Genomic DNA, 17231 nt, shown 5'->3' with positions numbered 1-17231 from the left:
GACGTTAGCATATCATAATCTCTTGGACCAATAGCGTGAGTTTTCCGCATTCATCTCATAGTACCGACATTATAACATATCAGTAATTATACGGTAAAATCAAGTCACGACTTATCCGTGGAAGTACTTATCCGCAAGTATATACGGTAAGTGAAGACTATGGCCTTTATTTCTGTGGTTTAACACCATTGTGCATTTGTTTCGTTTTGTTTTTGTTCTTGAATTAAACGGGATGAACCAGCTGAACACAATTCTTACTCCCACTCGACTACAGTTATGATATACTAGGCTCACCCGCCTTTTAAGGCGACCGACTTTTATCCTCAATTTGTGTGCGCTCCATGTGTACATCAGGCATGTATGTGTAGGGAATGAGAACATCGAGTGCCTGTCCAAACTTGGAGTGTAGGACTCCATAATAATATACTTGAAACTCATAGGGGAACAACTCTCCCGCTGCCATTAGCTCAGAAATGGTACCATAAATTTGAGACTTTGACATTTCAGTGAGATACTGAAGCTCATTTGTATAAGAGATTCCTGACGGCATCATTGTAAATGGCTGAAACCTTGACCAATTACTTAAAACATGTTGAACAATATCAGCCCGAATCTGTACCGCTAAAGACGGAGTTTCATGCACTAAATAAGCTATAGATGAGAATAAGCAAGCACCATCTCCCATGATATTTACTACGCGGTGAGGCATTTGTGCTCCATCAACATTAATTATTTCCAGAGACATAATTTTGTCTATTTTTCCAGCGCATTGCGCACAAAAGTACAGGAACAATGGAAGCACCAGAACTCTGCTCACATCGCATCGCTTCGTACCGCAAGCCGCAAGTAGTAAGTCTGTGATAAGCAGAATACCGCTACACTTTGCACTCACGGGATGGAAGGGCAATCCCGACCGCTTTTATATAGTAAGATATATAGGGCAACGATAAAGTAATAGAATAGCCTTTATTGTCATTTCACTATGTACAAAGAAATTTTTCAGTATGACATAACTTTTACAAATATTAACAATAAAGTACATAAAGATCACTATAAATATAAATATATCCTGTGCTGGCTCATTAAAAACAGTCCATATAAAAAAACGTTAAAGGGCAAGTGTCTGTCTGTGATTCTGAGAATGTGTATTATCTGTCTAGGTGCTATGCCTCTGTCATTCCAACAGATGGCACATCACAAACTTTAACACTTCTTCTTCTTCTTCTTCTTTCGGTTGCTCCCATTAGGGGTTACCACAGCGGATCATCTTCTTCCATATCTTTCTGTCCTCTGCATCTTGTTCTGTTACACCCATCACCTGCATGTCCTCTCTCACCACATCCATAAACCTTCTCTTAGGCCTTCCTCTGTTCCTCTTGCCTGGCAGCTTTATCCTTAGTATCCTTCTCGCAATATACCACTCATCTCTCCTCTGCACATGTCCAAACCAACACAATCTCGCCTCTCTGACTTTGTCTCCCAACCATCCCACCTGAGCTGACCCTCTAATGTCCTCATTTCTAATCCTATTCATCCTCATCACACCCGATGCAAATCTTAGCAACTTTAACTCTGTCACTTCCAGCTCTGTCTCCTTCTTTCTGGTCAGTGCCACCGTCTCCAGCCCATATAACATAACTGGTCTCACTACCATCTTGTAGACCTTCCCTTTCACTCTTGCTGGTACCCATCTGTCACAAATCATTCCTGACACTCTTCTCCACCCACTCCACCCTGCCTGCACTTTCTTCTTCACTTCTCTTCCACAATCCCCATTACTTTATACACCTTCGCCAGCTCTACTCCCTGCATCCTCACCATTCCACTGACCTCCCTCTCATTCACACACATTTATTCTGTCTTGTTCCTACTGACCTTCATTCCTCTCCTCCCTAGAGCATATCTCCACCTCTCCAAGGTCTCCTCAACCTGTTTCCCACTCTCACTACTGATCACAATGTCATCAGCAAACATCATAGTCCAAGGGGACTCCTGTATAATCTCGTCTGTCAACCTGTCCATCACCACTGCAAATAAGAAAGGGCTCACAAACTTTAACGCTGCTTTTACAAATTCCATTCTAAATAGCATATCTAGCAGAAGGATTTCAGAACAGCATCAATCCATCCATTCTTTCCTTCTAGCTGAATGTGTTGTTCAGGAATGTGGCACCACTGCAGAAATGACGCCATTGCCCAGCTGATGTAGAATGGATGGCTGCACAGTTTTGCTATGAAGAGACCTTTCCTCCTAATGCCAAAGATGCTTGATATTCAGATATCTGTCTGCTCCACAAGGCTTATTCTCACCTGGACAAAGCTGGCAGCACTTTGAGGGTGATGTTTTTTGATTTCTCCAGTGCCTTCAGTACCATCCAGTCATCCCTGTTAAGGGGGTAAACTCAGAGATATGCAGCTGGAACTGTGCTTGTTAGAAGGAAAGTTCACTTCACTGCTTTGACCTCGATTCCCTGAGAAGAGTAGCAAAGAGCAAACAGCCTCTAAACTGGCATCTACCAAAGCAAAATATGTGGCGGACGAGGTTTTGAGATTATTACTGAATCAGACTCTGATTTTGATGCAAGTGATCTGGAGATGGATAACGAAGAGGGGTACCAGCATCAGCTGATCGGTCCCCAACTCATTGTGGTGTTGAAGACATTCATATAGCTGATGCACCTTCAGCAACGTTCACCTGGGAGGACCACTACTTACAATGACAGACTGCATCTCACTGCGACTGCCACCACCGCCCACCTTCTACGTAAAGACAGCCCGGTTGCCGGCCCACCATGCATCCCTGCTGGCCATCAAACCAAAGAGACAGGCGTACACAGCAGCAGACATTTTACATTGATTTATGTGTGAAACCCTCACTTTGCACACTCAATTCAACAATAAAAGACATAGCAGCACTAGAAAATGTCCAGAGAAGAGCAACTAGGCTGAGTCCAGGGCTACAGGGGATGAGTTATGAGGAAAGATTAAAAGAGCTGAGCCTTAAGGAGATGAAGAGGAAACCTGATTGAAGTGTGCAAAATGAAGAAGGGAGTTAGTCCAGTGGGATGAGACGGTGACTTTAAATTGAGTTCATCAAGAACACAGGGACACATGTAAAGGTCACCATACGAGAAGGAGTGTGGAGTACAAGTCATAGGAGGTTCTGCTCAAACTTTGAGGACTCATCTGGAATCCTGTGTGCAGTTTTGGTGTCCATTCTATAAAAATAGACATAGCAGCACAAGAGAATGTCCAGAGAAGAGCAACTAGGCTGATTCCAGGGCTACAGGGGATGAGTTATGAAGAAAGATTAAAAGAGCTGAGCCTTAAGGAGATGAAGAGGAGACTTGACTGAAGTGTGCAAAATTATGAAGGGAATTAGTCCAGTGGATTGAGACGGTGACTTTAAATTGAGTTTATCCAGAACACGCGGACACAGTTGGAAACTTGTTAAGGGTAAATTTCACACAAACATTAGGACGTTTTTTTCATGCAGAGAACCACAGACAATTGGAATAAATGATCAATGATCAATGAGTTCATGAAGAACACAGGGACACATGTAAAGGTCACCATATGAGTAGGACTTAGGAGTTGTAGTGGACTCTACACTATCAACTGCCAGACAGTGTTCAGAAGCCATTAAGAAGGCCAACAGAATGTCAGGTTATATAACGACTTGATGTGTGGAGTACAAGTCACAGGAGGTTCTGCTCAAGTCTTTATAACACACTGGTGAGGCCTCATCTGGAGTCCTGGGTGCAGTTTTAGTCTCCAGGCTACAAAAAGGACATAGCAGCACTAGAAAAGGTCCAGAGAAGAATGAGTAGGCTGATTCAGGGCTACAGGGGATGAGTTATGAGGAAAGATTAAAAGAGCTGCGCCTTAAGGAGATGAAGAGGAGACCTGACTGAAGTGTGCAAAATTATGAAGGGAATTACTCCAGTGGGTCGAGACGGTGACTTTAAATTGAGTTCATCAAGAACACAGGGACACATGTAAAGGTCACCATACGAGAAGGACTTAGGAGTCGTAGTGGACTCGACATTATCAACTGCCAGACAGTGTTCAGAAGCCATTAAGAAGGCCAATAGAATGTCAGGTTATATAACGCCTTGACGTGTGGGGTACTAGTCACAGGAGGTTCTGCTTAAGCTTTATAACACACTGGTGAGGCCTCATCTGGAGTCCTTTGTGCAGTTTTGGTCTCCAGGATACAAAAAGGACATAACAGTACTGGAAAAAGTCCAGAGAGGAGCAACTAGGCTGATTCCAGGGCTACAGGGGGATGAGTTATGAGGAAAGATTAAAAGAGCTGAGCCTTAAGGAGATGAAGAAGAGACCTGACTGAAGTGTGCAAAATTAATTAGCTCAGTGGATTCAGACAGTGACTTTAAATTGAGTTTATCCAGAACATGGGGACGCGGTTGGATACTTGTTTAGGGTAAATTTCACACAAACATTAGGACTTTTTTTTCATGCAGAGAACCACAGACACTTGGAATAAGCGACCAAGTAGTGTGGTAGACAGGAGGACATTAGAGACTTTCAAAACTCGACTTGATGTTATTTTAGAAGAATTAAGTGGATAGGACAGGCCAGCTTTGTTAGGCTGAATGGCCTCTTCTCATCCAGATTGTTCTAATGACCTAAAAGGAAATGAAGTCTCTTGACTGTCCTTGAGTGGTCCAACCAAAGCCCAGACTTTGACCCCATAAAACATGTGGGGAGAGACCTGGCAGCTTACAGGGTGCTTGCCATCCAGCCAAACAGAGCATGAGTGCGTTTACCAGGAGGAATGGCATAAGCTACTCAAATCAAAAATGAGGTGTGCAAAGCTTGTAAAGAGTTGCCCACAATGACTTGAGGATGCAATTGCTGCCAAAGTGGTTTTGATGAAGTACAGGATTAAGGACTTAGAGATTTCATGTTTAAGATGTTTAATAAAAAACCTTTTTGAAAACATGCCTTTACTTTGACAATATGGGTTATTGAGTGTAGATTGATAGGCAAAACTGACAAATGGATTAAACGTTCAACACAATAAAAGGTGCAGAAAGTGAAGGGGTCCGAATACTCTCCAAATCCACTGTTTGTAACTCTCAACACAGTGAGCCTCGGTTAATACAACATCCTCAAATCTACTTATTCCAGTTCAGCATCATCTCAGTAGGCCGGAACCAGATGTTTAATAAATTTGCAAACCAGCAGGAATACGTGATGGGCCGGCTTGCCTGGCTGTCTTTTCGCAGCAGTAGCAGTCACAGTGTGATGCAATCTGGTTTGTACCTCTTGTCACATCGTCCCGGTGAACGGACATGTTCAGCACCACGATCAGCTGACGCTGGCCCCTCACTTTCGTTTTCCATCTCCAGATCACTTACGTCAAAATCCGACAACTTAGAGTCCATGATACGCAAAATGTCATCCGCAGAGTAATTTGCTTTGCGCATCCGCTTTGGTCTTTCGGCAGATGTCGATGTCATTTGATGGGTTGTTTGCTCTTTGCTACTCATGTACGGGCAGGAAATCTCGGTCAAAGCAATGAAGCTAACTTTATAGAGAGTCAAACTAAACCAGAATGGCGAGTTTTGTCACCGTTTACAGCTGATTACCGTCCTCTACCCCTGAATTTTGACAAAAGTCGACATCCGCCCTGAAAGAGTTAAATGGGCATCCAAAGTTATGGGACACCCTGGAGGTACTAGTGGAGTTGCGAATGAAAAAGCGTGCCATTATGAACAATGCTGCACATCCCCTCTGTGACACACCAACACTGAGGACTTTCAGCTGACAAATTATTTAGCAGAAGTGTGCCGAGAAATGCGACTAGGGGGGTCTTTTATACCAACAGCAATACACAGGCATAGTGCTTCCCCAAGACAGGCACCGCCAAGTCAGAAGTTCTTCTTTCTCTTTAATTTTTCTGATGCGCCATCTGTTGGAGAAACAAAGCCATAGCAACCACACAGACACACATCCTCCTACTGAAGTGCATACAGTTTGTTTTCCACTTTTCTCCTTTTGTAATATTCATGTCAGATAAAAATATTTACTGTTGATTATTAAATAGCCGTTGTTACTTGTCTACTGTATGTGTTGCTCCACAGTTATTATGAAAACAACGATCTTCTTGGGTCCCATTATGGTACCGATTTTCATTTTTTTGGATATTCAGATTAAAAACATTAAGAAACGCTGGTCGAGAGGGAGCATCGTCATAAAATATATTCCAGTCCAAGATCTCCCAAAGAATATTTACATTTATTGAGTGTTCTCACTTTTATTATTTGCTTACAACATGCCACATTGCAAATATACAGTGTAAGCACTGCTTTATCTGTTTTTTATGTGCAACAAATCTACATCTCTAAAGGCAAAGAACAGCAGGTTCGTATCGCAGCCTTCATTATGACAGCTAATTTAAATGTTTTGCCTTTGAAATGTGTGTGGGCTGAATGCCCAGATAAAAGAAATAAATGCCGGCTTCCATGCCAGCTGCAATACAAACAATCAAGAATCCAAACGTCCCGATGTTCTCTTAATCTATGAAAACGACGCTGACGTGTTCAAAAACTTGTTTTAATGGTTTTGTACCCAATGGCAGTGTTTATTATTACCGAGGTTGAATTAAGCTGTGCAAAGTCTAATTATTACATCCGTTTTTGTCCTTTATGATACCGAGAGAGGTGGGTTAGCAGATAATTTGGAGTCTGTTATATCATCCCAGAAGGACTCGGACAGTGGACAAGCTTGGGCAGATTTGTGGACGATGACATTTAATGTCAGTAAATGTAAAGAATTACATGTAGGAAGTAAAAATGGGAGGTCTGAATATATAATGGGAGGTCTGAAAATCGAAACTACGCTTTATGAGAAGGATTAATGAGCCGTGGTGGACTCGACAACATCAACTGCCAGACCAGACAGTGTTCAGAAGCCTTTAAGAAGGTATGATGGAAACCAGGAACATCAGTGGCCCCAAAAGCCCAACACGAACACACACAGAGTCCCGTGTTCAAATACAGGATGGTTTATTCACCCAAATTCCTTCTCACAATACCTCAAAGTAGCACAAGCACAAGTAAATCTCTCTTTCTACAATCCATAATTCCTCTCAACCCCAATACTCCATCCTCCAGTTGAGTGTTGCCTGCTTTCCTCCCAGCTCTGACTTGCCTTGACCAGGCAGTGCTGTCTCTTTTATTGAGGACCTGGGAGTACTTCTGGTGCCAGGGTGACTGCCTGATGGAAGCACTTCCGGGTCAAACACTATTGTAGGGAGTGAATCTCCCTGCAGCACCCAGGGATCCCAGCAGAGGCTGTACTGTCGGACTACACTTCCCAGCATGTCCTACTGGTTCCATACTGGGCACCAATATCAAGGGCCACTGTCATCTAGCATCCTGGGGGAATAAAGAGTCCCCGGCGATGTCTTCTTCTGGTAGCCTGTCCGTCCATATTCTCTGGCCGTCACTTCCAGGACTGGGTCCTTCCTCTCTCATTGTTGGGATATGTCTATTTGAAGCCTCTCATCTGGGTAAGGAACCATTTCCTCCTCTGGTCAGGATGCCCATCGCACCCCTAGGGCATTTACAAAGGCTAACAGAATGTTAGGTTATATAGCGCCTTGATGTCAATAAATGTAAAGTATTACATGTAGGAAGTAAAAATGTGAGGTTTGAATACACAATGGGAGGTCCGAAAATTGAGAGTCCAACTTATGAGAAGGATTTAGGAGTCATAGTGGACTCTAAGCTGTCGACTTCCAGACAGTGTTCAGAAGCCATTAAGAAGGCTAGCAGAATGTCAGGTTATATAGCACCTTGATGTGTGCAGTACAAGTCACAGGAGGTTCTGCTCAAGCTTTATAACACACTGGTGAGGACTCATCTGGAGTCCTGTGTGCAGTTTGGGTCTCCAGGCTACAAATAGGAGAATACAGCACAAGAAAAGGTCCAGAGAAGAGCGACTAGGCTGATTCCAGGGCTACAGGGGATGAGTGATGAGGAAAGATTAAAAGAGCTGAGCCTTTAAATGAGATGAAGAGGAGACCTGGCTGAAGTGTGCAAAATTATGAAGGGAATTAGTCCAGTGGATTGAGACGGTGACTTTGAATTGAGTTTATCCAGAACACTTGGACACACTTGGAAACTTGTTAAGAGTAAATTTCGCACAAACATCAGGATGTTTTTTTCACGCAGAGAAACACAGACACTTAGAATAAATGATCAAGTAGTGTGGTAGACAGGAGGACTTTAGAGACTTTCAAAACTCGACTTGATGTAATTTTAGAAGAATTAAGTGGATAGGACAGGCCAGCTTTGTTAGGCTGAATGGCCTCTTCTCGTCCAGATTGTTCTAATGTCCACTTCTACGCAGTGGTGTGCTGGAGAGGCAGCATAAAGAAGAGGGACGTCTCACACCTGGACAAACTGGTGAGGAAGGCAGGCTCTATTGTAGGCATGGAGCTGGACAGTTTGACATCTGTGGCAGAGCGACGGGCGCTGAGCAGACTCCTGTCAATCATGGAGAATCCACTGCATCCACTGAACAGGATCAGACAGAGGAGCAGCTTCAGCGACAGACTGCTGTCACCGTCCTGCTCCACTGACGGACTGAGGAGATCGTTCCTCCCCCACACTATGCGACTCTTCAATTCCATCCAGGGGGCGTAAACGTTAACATTATACAAAGTTATTGTCTGTCTGTATACCTGCATTGTTATCACTCTTTAATTTAATATTTTCTTTATCAGTATGCTGCTGCTGGAGTATGTGAATTTCCCCTTGGGATTAATAAAGTATCTATCTATCTATCTATCTATCTATCTATCTATCTATCTATCTATCTATCTATCTATCTATCTATCTATCTATCTATCTATCTATCTATCTATCTATCTATCTATCTATCTATCTATCTATCTATCTAAAAGGAAATGAAGTCTCTTGACTGTCCTTGAGTGGTCCAACCAAAGCCCATACTTTGACCCCATAAAACATGTGGGGAGAGATCTGTCAGCTTACAGGTGCTTGCCATCCAGCCAAACAGAGAGTGAGTGCGTTTACCAGGAGGAATGGCATAAACTACTCAAATCAAAAATGAGGTGTGCAAAGCTTGTAAAGAGTTACCCACAACTACTCGAGGATGCAATTGCTGCCAAAGTGGTTTTGACGAATTACAGGATTAAGGACTTAGAAATTTCATGTTTAAGATGTTTAATAAATTTGCAAACCTTTTTGAAAACATGCCTTTACTTTGACAATATGGGTTATTGAGTATAGATTGATGGGCAAAACTGGCAAATGGATCCACATCAGATTAAGAAAGTGAAGGGGTCCGAATACTCTCCGAATCCTCTGTATGTAACTCTCAACACAGTGAGCCTCGGTTAATACGACATCCTCAAATCTACTTATTCTGGTTCAGCATCATCTCGGTAGGCCGGAGCCAACTCTGGCAGCATTGAGCAAAAAGCAGGATCAGGCCCTCAACAGGATGCCACTCTATTGCAAGGCCTAGGCATTCATAAAATTTGATAGTAAAAAGGATCAAGCAGATAGACAGGAAAGTTTTTGTGTTTGACGATTATGTACTTGCCTTTAAATGAATTTGGGCGTAATCATCCATTAATGAGCTCCTTGTTCGTGAAGGCAGCTGTCCGGCACATCTTGCTAAAGCTTACATGTCTTGTTCTTTTGAATGCTGTCAAACCTCCTACTGCAAAAGCCTTTTCATCTTACTTTACTGCAGCCTAACTTTAAGCTTATAACCAAATGTTAATTTATTTAGTAACATAAGAAAGGGCTTTACTCAGAAGAGGCCATTTAGTAAAATAATTTGGTATTCACAGGGTGCATCCAAGAAAATATGGAGTGGAGACTCAAAAGACCCCAGTGAGCCAGTTTGCCAAACACTTTTTTTTGTTGTTGTTGTTGTTTATTTCACCTTATACAGTTTCATGTATTAGGAATTTACCCCTTGGGGTCCAGAGTGCAGGGACAGCCACAGTACAGTGCCGCTGGAGCTATTGCAGGTTAAGGGTGTTGCTCAAGGGCCCAGCAGAGTTGGATCCCTTTTGGCCATTACAGGGATTTCAACTGGCAACCAGTGCAGATCCTTAGCCTCAGAGTCACCTCTGCTATTACTGTAGACAGTCCTATGTATTTAAAAAAATAAATATTTTAATATCATAATAATAATAATCCATCCATTTTCCAACCTGCTATATCCTAACACAGGGTCACGGGGGTCTGTTGGAGCTAATCCCAGCCAGCACAGGGCACAAGGCAGGAACAAACCAGGAAGGGCACCAGCCCACCACATGGCACACACACCCACACACCAAGCACACACTAGGGACAATTTAGGATCAACAATGCACCTAACCTGCATGTCTTTGGACTGTGGGAGGAGAACATGCAAACTCCAAGCAGGGAGGACCCGGGAAGTGAACCCAGGTCTCCTTACTGTGAGGCAGCAGCGCTACTACTGTCCCACCATGCCACCCTAATACATATATGATACGTATAATTATGTGTATTTATTATAACAATAATAAAATTAATAACAATTATTATTATTAGCGTAGTAGAAATAGTAGCTGTGGGTGGAGTGGTGGCTCTGAGGCTAAGGATCTGCGCCGGTATCCTGAAAGGTTGCCGGTTCGAATCCTCATTACTGTCAAAAGAGATCCTACTCTGCTGGGCCTTTGAGCAAGACCTTTAACCTGCACTTACTCCAGGGGTGGTGTGCAATGGCTGACCCTGCGCTCTGACCTCAAGGGTTATGCAAAAACTAAGCAATTCCTAATACAAGAAATTGTATAAGGCAAAATAAAGAACAACAAATATAATATAATATAATATAATATAATATATATATATATATATATATATATATATATATATATATATATATATATATATATATATATATATATATATATATATATATAAATATATATATATATATATATATATATATATATATATATATATGTGTGTGTGTCCTGCGGTGGGTTGGCACCCTGCCCAGGATTGGTTCCTGCCTTGTGCCCTGTGTTGGCTGGGATTGGCTCCAGCAGACCCCCGTGACCTTGTGTTCGGATTCAGCGGGTTGGAAAATGGATGGATGGATGGATGAATGCTTTAGGCCAGAGTTCTTCAGTTCCGGTCCTGCAGAAAGATATCAAGAGGATGATCCGCTGTGGCAACCCCTAACGGGAGCAGCTGAAAGAAGAAGAAGAAGCAGCTGAACAATAATGAGCTACAAAATGATCCAACAGATGACCAGCTCACCTGTGTCCATTATGCAATATCTGAAAATAAAGAAAGGTGACGGGTCTCTGTGATGCTGATCTGCTCAGACCTATAAAACATTTTGATGATGTTCTTAATGAAAAGAAAGTCAACTGCTTTGGAAAAGTCTGCTGTGCCAGAATGAGAGCACCAGCAAGTCATGGAATTAAATAACAAGAATCGACTTCAAATTACTGCGGTGGGTTGGCACCCTGCCCAGGATTGTTTCCTGCCTTGTGCCCTGTGTTGGCTGGGATTGGCTCCGGCAGACCCCCGTGACCCTCTTCGGATTCAGCGGGTTGGAAAATGGATGGATGGATGGACTTCAAATTAAGAAACTGGTTGGAGTGAATTTGGTCATTAAGAACTATCTTCAGTGTAAAGAAGAACAAGAAGTCCTGGAAGTGATGGTATGGCCCCTACAGAGCTCTGATCTCAACATCATCGAGTGTGTCTGGCTGGGATTGGCTCCAGCAGACACCCGTGACCTTGTGTTCGGATTCAGCGGGTTGGAAAATGGATGGATGGATATATATATACACTAGGGGGTTCGCATGCTGCTCGCTTCGCCCGCCAACCCCACCCGGCCTGCACTACATGCCAGCCACTTTGTGTCTCTGCCACTCGTGTTGTAAAGACGGGGGCTGAACACACCCCAAGGAGACGCTGTCGCTCCTCCAAAACCCCCTCTTAAATGGTGACACAATGGGAAACAAATACAGTTTTTTTTTTTTTAACGTCCCCTTTGTTTGTTTGTTTGCTATCATTCTTTACAGAATTTATCGAACTTTAATGTGATGTTGTTAGATTTTCAGATTCTTGTTCTGTTTTTAAATTATAAACTAAAAAATATCAAGAACTCACGTCCCATGAGACGAGACTTTATGGCAAAAGACTTAACCAGGCCCGGAGGCCGGAAATAAAAGACAAAGAGTAGGACAGCTGCTGTACAGGCTTTTAAATGTTCGAAGTGCTGCGTGAGGTGCAGCTACAAGCCAGCAGCTGATCAAGCAAAGAGGAGATAAAAAGAAAAACTGTATTTGTTTCCCATTGTATCACCATTTAAGAGGGGATTTTGGAGGAGCAACTGTGTCTCCTTGGGGTGCGTTCAGTCCCACTCTTCACAATGCAAGTGACAGAGATGTGAAGTGGATGGCGCATAACACAGGTCGGGGGGGTTGGCGAGCAAAGCGAGCAGGGGGCAATCCCCCTAGTAGATATATATATATATATACAGGTACTCGTCGACATACGACCTATGCAAGTTACGACTGTTCGACTTTACGACGCATTTGACTGTTTCCCCTGCCAGCTGTTGGCAGCGCCAGTTTCCCGCACTCTCAAGTCTCGCTACGCAGCAGTAAAAATATACGCAGCAGTGTTGCCCCACGTGTGTTTGTGTCTTGTTGTTTTGGCAATTTTCGATAATAATATAACCCTAACATATAACCCTATAATATTAACACTAATAGCAGCTTTCTACTCAAAACGGCAAACTTGAGAAGCTGCCAGCATCAAACCCAGAAGCTCTTGATTGGGCAGTTCTTAGGATTGCACTACGCAAGCAGTCGCATCAACTGCTTACCGCAACCTGCTTTCTTTTTTCTTCTTGAATAAAAGCGCACTTGTTCTGTTATACTTGTACTTGTGAAAGTGTTTATTTGATATTTGGACTTCAGGCTTCACACCAGTCATTCTCAGTCACACACACCACTCACATCCACATCCACAGTTATCCCAGTCTCGTTCGTGCACAAGTTTTATATACAATCATCACATTCAAATGTTAACAGTTCCCACACACAACTGCTGACTCCCAATCAAGAGCTTCTGGGTTCGATGCTAGCAGCTTCTCGAGTTTACCGCTTTGAGTAGAGAGCTGCTGTTATTGTTAATATTATACAATAAAAACATACATTTGATTTACGTCTGTAACAACCGCTGTAAATTTATAGTGCTTGTCAAAGTTAGCGTTCACACTCGCCCCGATATGACACTGCTCTTTTCAAATAAAGACGCGCTATAACAGAGGTGAACTCAGATCAGAGAAAACAGAAGCCCTCCCCGCAAGAAATGTCGACTCACAGTGTATGAATGGCGTATGGAAGAAGTGTGTTAAGCGTTATGTAAATACTTTTGCTGGATTTAACAGTGAACAAGAACTTGATGAGATTCGTGAAGAAATAGTGAAACTGTCAAAAGATCTTTCATTGGAATGTGAAATGGAAGATGTCGAGGAGTTGCTAGACCGGGAATCAGGTGAACTTATGAATGAAGAGCTGATAGAATTGGAAGAAGAAAGAGTGGCGGAAGAAGAAACAAGAGAATTGGAGTAAGACGAAGAGGAGGAGGTGCCACAAACAATGTTCACCACAAAGGGATTGTCAGAAGATTTATCTCTACTGAATAAACTCCTTGCTCATTTTGAAAAAATGGACCCAAATATTGAACGATTTGCGAGGATTGAACGGATGGCACGCAACACATTTCGTCCTTATTGCGAAATTTATGAAGAGAAAAAAAAACAAACAATTCAGACGAAGCTCACTATGTTTATGAAAAGAGCAACTCCTCCCATCAACCCGTCCGCAGCCTCGCCTGATCTGATGAAGGCGATATCGACAACCCGCAGCCAAGCACCAGTGGTGCCAGGAATTAAATGTACAGTACAGTATTTCTTGTTTTGTACGTTTTCCACATATTAAACAAATTGTACTGTAGTATGCTGTGTTTGTCTTAGAAAGTAAGAAAATGTTGATAAAATATTACTTTAAGATGATTACAATATTATTACCCAGTCTAATATTCTTACCTTAAATTAACATAGGCCGACTTACGTCCAGATCAACTTACAACCAGTCAGTCGGAACCAATCACGGTCGTAAGTCGACAAGTACCTGTATGTATATATATATATATATATATATATATATATATATATATATATATATATATATATATATATATATATATATATATATATATCATGGCATTCGTAGTCTGAATCACAATAGAATTAGGGCAAAACACGTGTCACATACTCTTTGCATTATTTGACAGTAAAACTATTTCAACCATTCTATGATCTGCTTCTCGCAATTGAAAGAGGGCACCGTGGCGGATGTTAGCTGACTTGCTGACCAACCACAAGCGTTACCTGGTAGGTAACCACCCATACAATCAGATTGTGATTCAGACTACAAATGCCATGAATGTAATTACCCTGATCTACATGCTGTCAAATGAACGAACCACACGCCATAGCACAGCATTATGGGCTTCGCCTCTAACGCTGACGTTCGATTCCCGAGAGGGGATGCAGTGAGTGTACGCCTGATGAGCCCAGAATTAGGGCGAAACACGTGTCGCATACTTCTTTGCATTATTTGACAGTAAAAGTATTTCAACCATATATATATATATATATATATATATATATATATATATATATATATATATATATATATATATATATATATTTGCAGTTGGAGATCCACGAAGGGAGAAAAAACGAATCACGTATCATAAAATAGTTTTATTCCTGAGCTTTCTATTTTATGATACGTGATTCGTTTTTTCTCCCTTCGTGGATCTCCAACTGCAAATATATATATATATATATATATATATATATATATATATATATATATATATATATATATATATATATATATACTCTCTATATATATAAAATCCTAAACCTAAAAGTGCAACAATTTTATGTGATGTTTTTATGTGACGTTTTTTGTCATGCTTTAAATTGGGCTTATTTTATTTATATATAATATATATATAAATATATACATATATATGTTTGGTATCATTCTTTTCAGAATGCATCGAACTTTAATGTGATGTTGTTAGATTTTCAGATTCATATTCCGTTTTTAAGTTATAAACTAAAATATCAAGAAAGTCGTGTTTTTTAATATCATGAAAGTCATGGTTTTTATTTTTGATTGAGTAAACTTTATTTCATAGAAACAAACTATTTTAAAAAATGATCTATTCATAACACCAGTGTTTGTATGTAGGTGATTTAGTCAGCTGAAGGTCGAGTTACAATGACCCATTGCATACCATTTTAGTTTTCATGTAATTATTTAAATGTGTCATTTTTTAAAAATGTTTTTTTATCTATAACAATGTCAGTTAAAACGAATGGATCATTTATTTAGTCTCTCATCAAGCATAGTGAACCTCGGTTTAACGGGAATACTCCAATCAGTAAGAGAGTAAATATTTTATTCTCATTTCATGATTTTTTTCTCTGTTAAATAATAATTCATTTTTCTTTTACAACTTTATAGAATTTCGTGATTTTGACTCCAATAAATAATAATTTTTCTTTTGTACATTTACAGATTTTACTAATAATCTGTACGCAACTTGGGGTTGGGTGCCAAAGGCGCCAGTGGTGCTTGCCCCCCTAGTATATATATATATATATGTATATATATATATATGTATATATATGAGTGCAGTTTTTACCGTTTCCAATTTCTAATGCCACCTTACCATCCCAATGCCCCTTTTCATTAACCTATATTAGAAGAGCCAGCTGGCACAAATGCATCTGCCCTGCAGATTCTCTTTTGCCAGTTCAGATGAGATGTTACTGTGTCCATCAATTCCTGCATTTTCCCCCACCTTCATAACACCCACCCCTTATTTCACCTCAGGCTTTTACCTGGAATTATTTACTGATCCGGGCAATAGTTAAAGATGGCCATTTCCCTTCCTCAAAATTGATCACAGCTTATTTTGGACCCACGACAATTAAAATTTGATCAGCTGCCCTTAGACATGTTCAGCTTGACTCGCCCAGCTGTTTCTCTACGGCTGCTCCCCGGCTGGCAGACTGTGCTGTGTCGGCACTTGCTGTACCCACTACACAATGCCAGATGTTTACGTGGTCTCTGTGGGAATTGCCTTTGCAGCCTCCAACCATATTGTTTCTGGAATATCTTTTTTTTTTTTTTTTTTACTGTTTCTATTTTTATTTTTGTAACATAAAATTTATAAAGCCAGACTTGCCAGGTTGGGCTCAGCAGCCCATTAACCATCATCTTGGGCACAATTACATTGAAGATCTTTTCATTGATGTACTCACCTTTTTCTTGAACAGGGGTCTCCAGTTCTGGTCCTGGAGGACTACTGTGGATGCACCTTTTCATTCTAACCCTTTTTCTAAATTAGTGACCAGACTTTGCAGCTAATTAACTTTTCCCTTCATTTTAAATGAGTTGTTTTTTTCAGATTTAGTTCACTTAATTGCTTCATTTTTTTGCAGAAATTTTCTTCTTCTTCTTTCAGCTGCTCCCGTTAAGGGTTGCCACAGTGGATCATGTTCTTCCATATCTTTCTGTCCTCGTCATCTTGTTCTGTCACCCCCATCACCTGCATGTCCTCTCTCACCACATCCATAAACCTTCTTTTAGGCCTTCCTCTGTTCCTCTTCCCTGGCAGGTCTATCCTTAGTACCCTTCTCCCAGTATACCCCTCTCCTCTGCACATGTCCAAACCAACGCAATCTCACCTCTCTGACTTTGTCTCCCAACTTGAGCTGACCCTCTAATGTCTTCATTTCTAATCCTATCCATCCCTGTCACACCCAATGCAAATCTTAGCATCTTTAACTCTGCCACCTCCAGCTCTGTCTCCTGCTTTCTGGTCAGTGCCACCGTCTCCAGCACATATAACATAGCTGGTCTCACTACCATCCTGTAGACCTTCCCTTTCACTCTTACTCATACCCGTCTGTCACAAATCACTCCTGACACTCTTCTCCACCCACTCCACCCTGCCTGCACTCTCTTCTTCACTTGTCTTCCACAATCTCCATTACTCTGTACTGTTGATCCCAAGTATTTAAACTCATCCACCTTCACCAACTCTACTCCCAGCATCCTCATTACTCCACTGACCT

The sequence above is a fragment of the Erpetoichthys calabaricus genome, chromosome 15 (assembly GCF_900747795.2).
Source record: "Erpetoichthys calabaricus chromosome 15, fErpCal1.3, whole genome shotgun sequence".
In the NCBI taxonomy this organism is placed as follows: domain Eukaryota; kingdom Metazoa; phylum Chordata; class Cladistia; order Polypteriformes; family Polypteridae; genus Erpetoichthys; species Erpetoichthys calabaricus.
The sequence above is the reverse complement of the archived record's forward strand: the minus strand, read 5'-3'. Positions refer to the sequence as shown.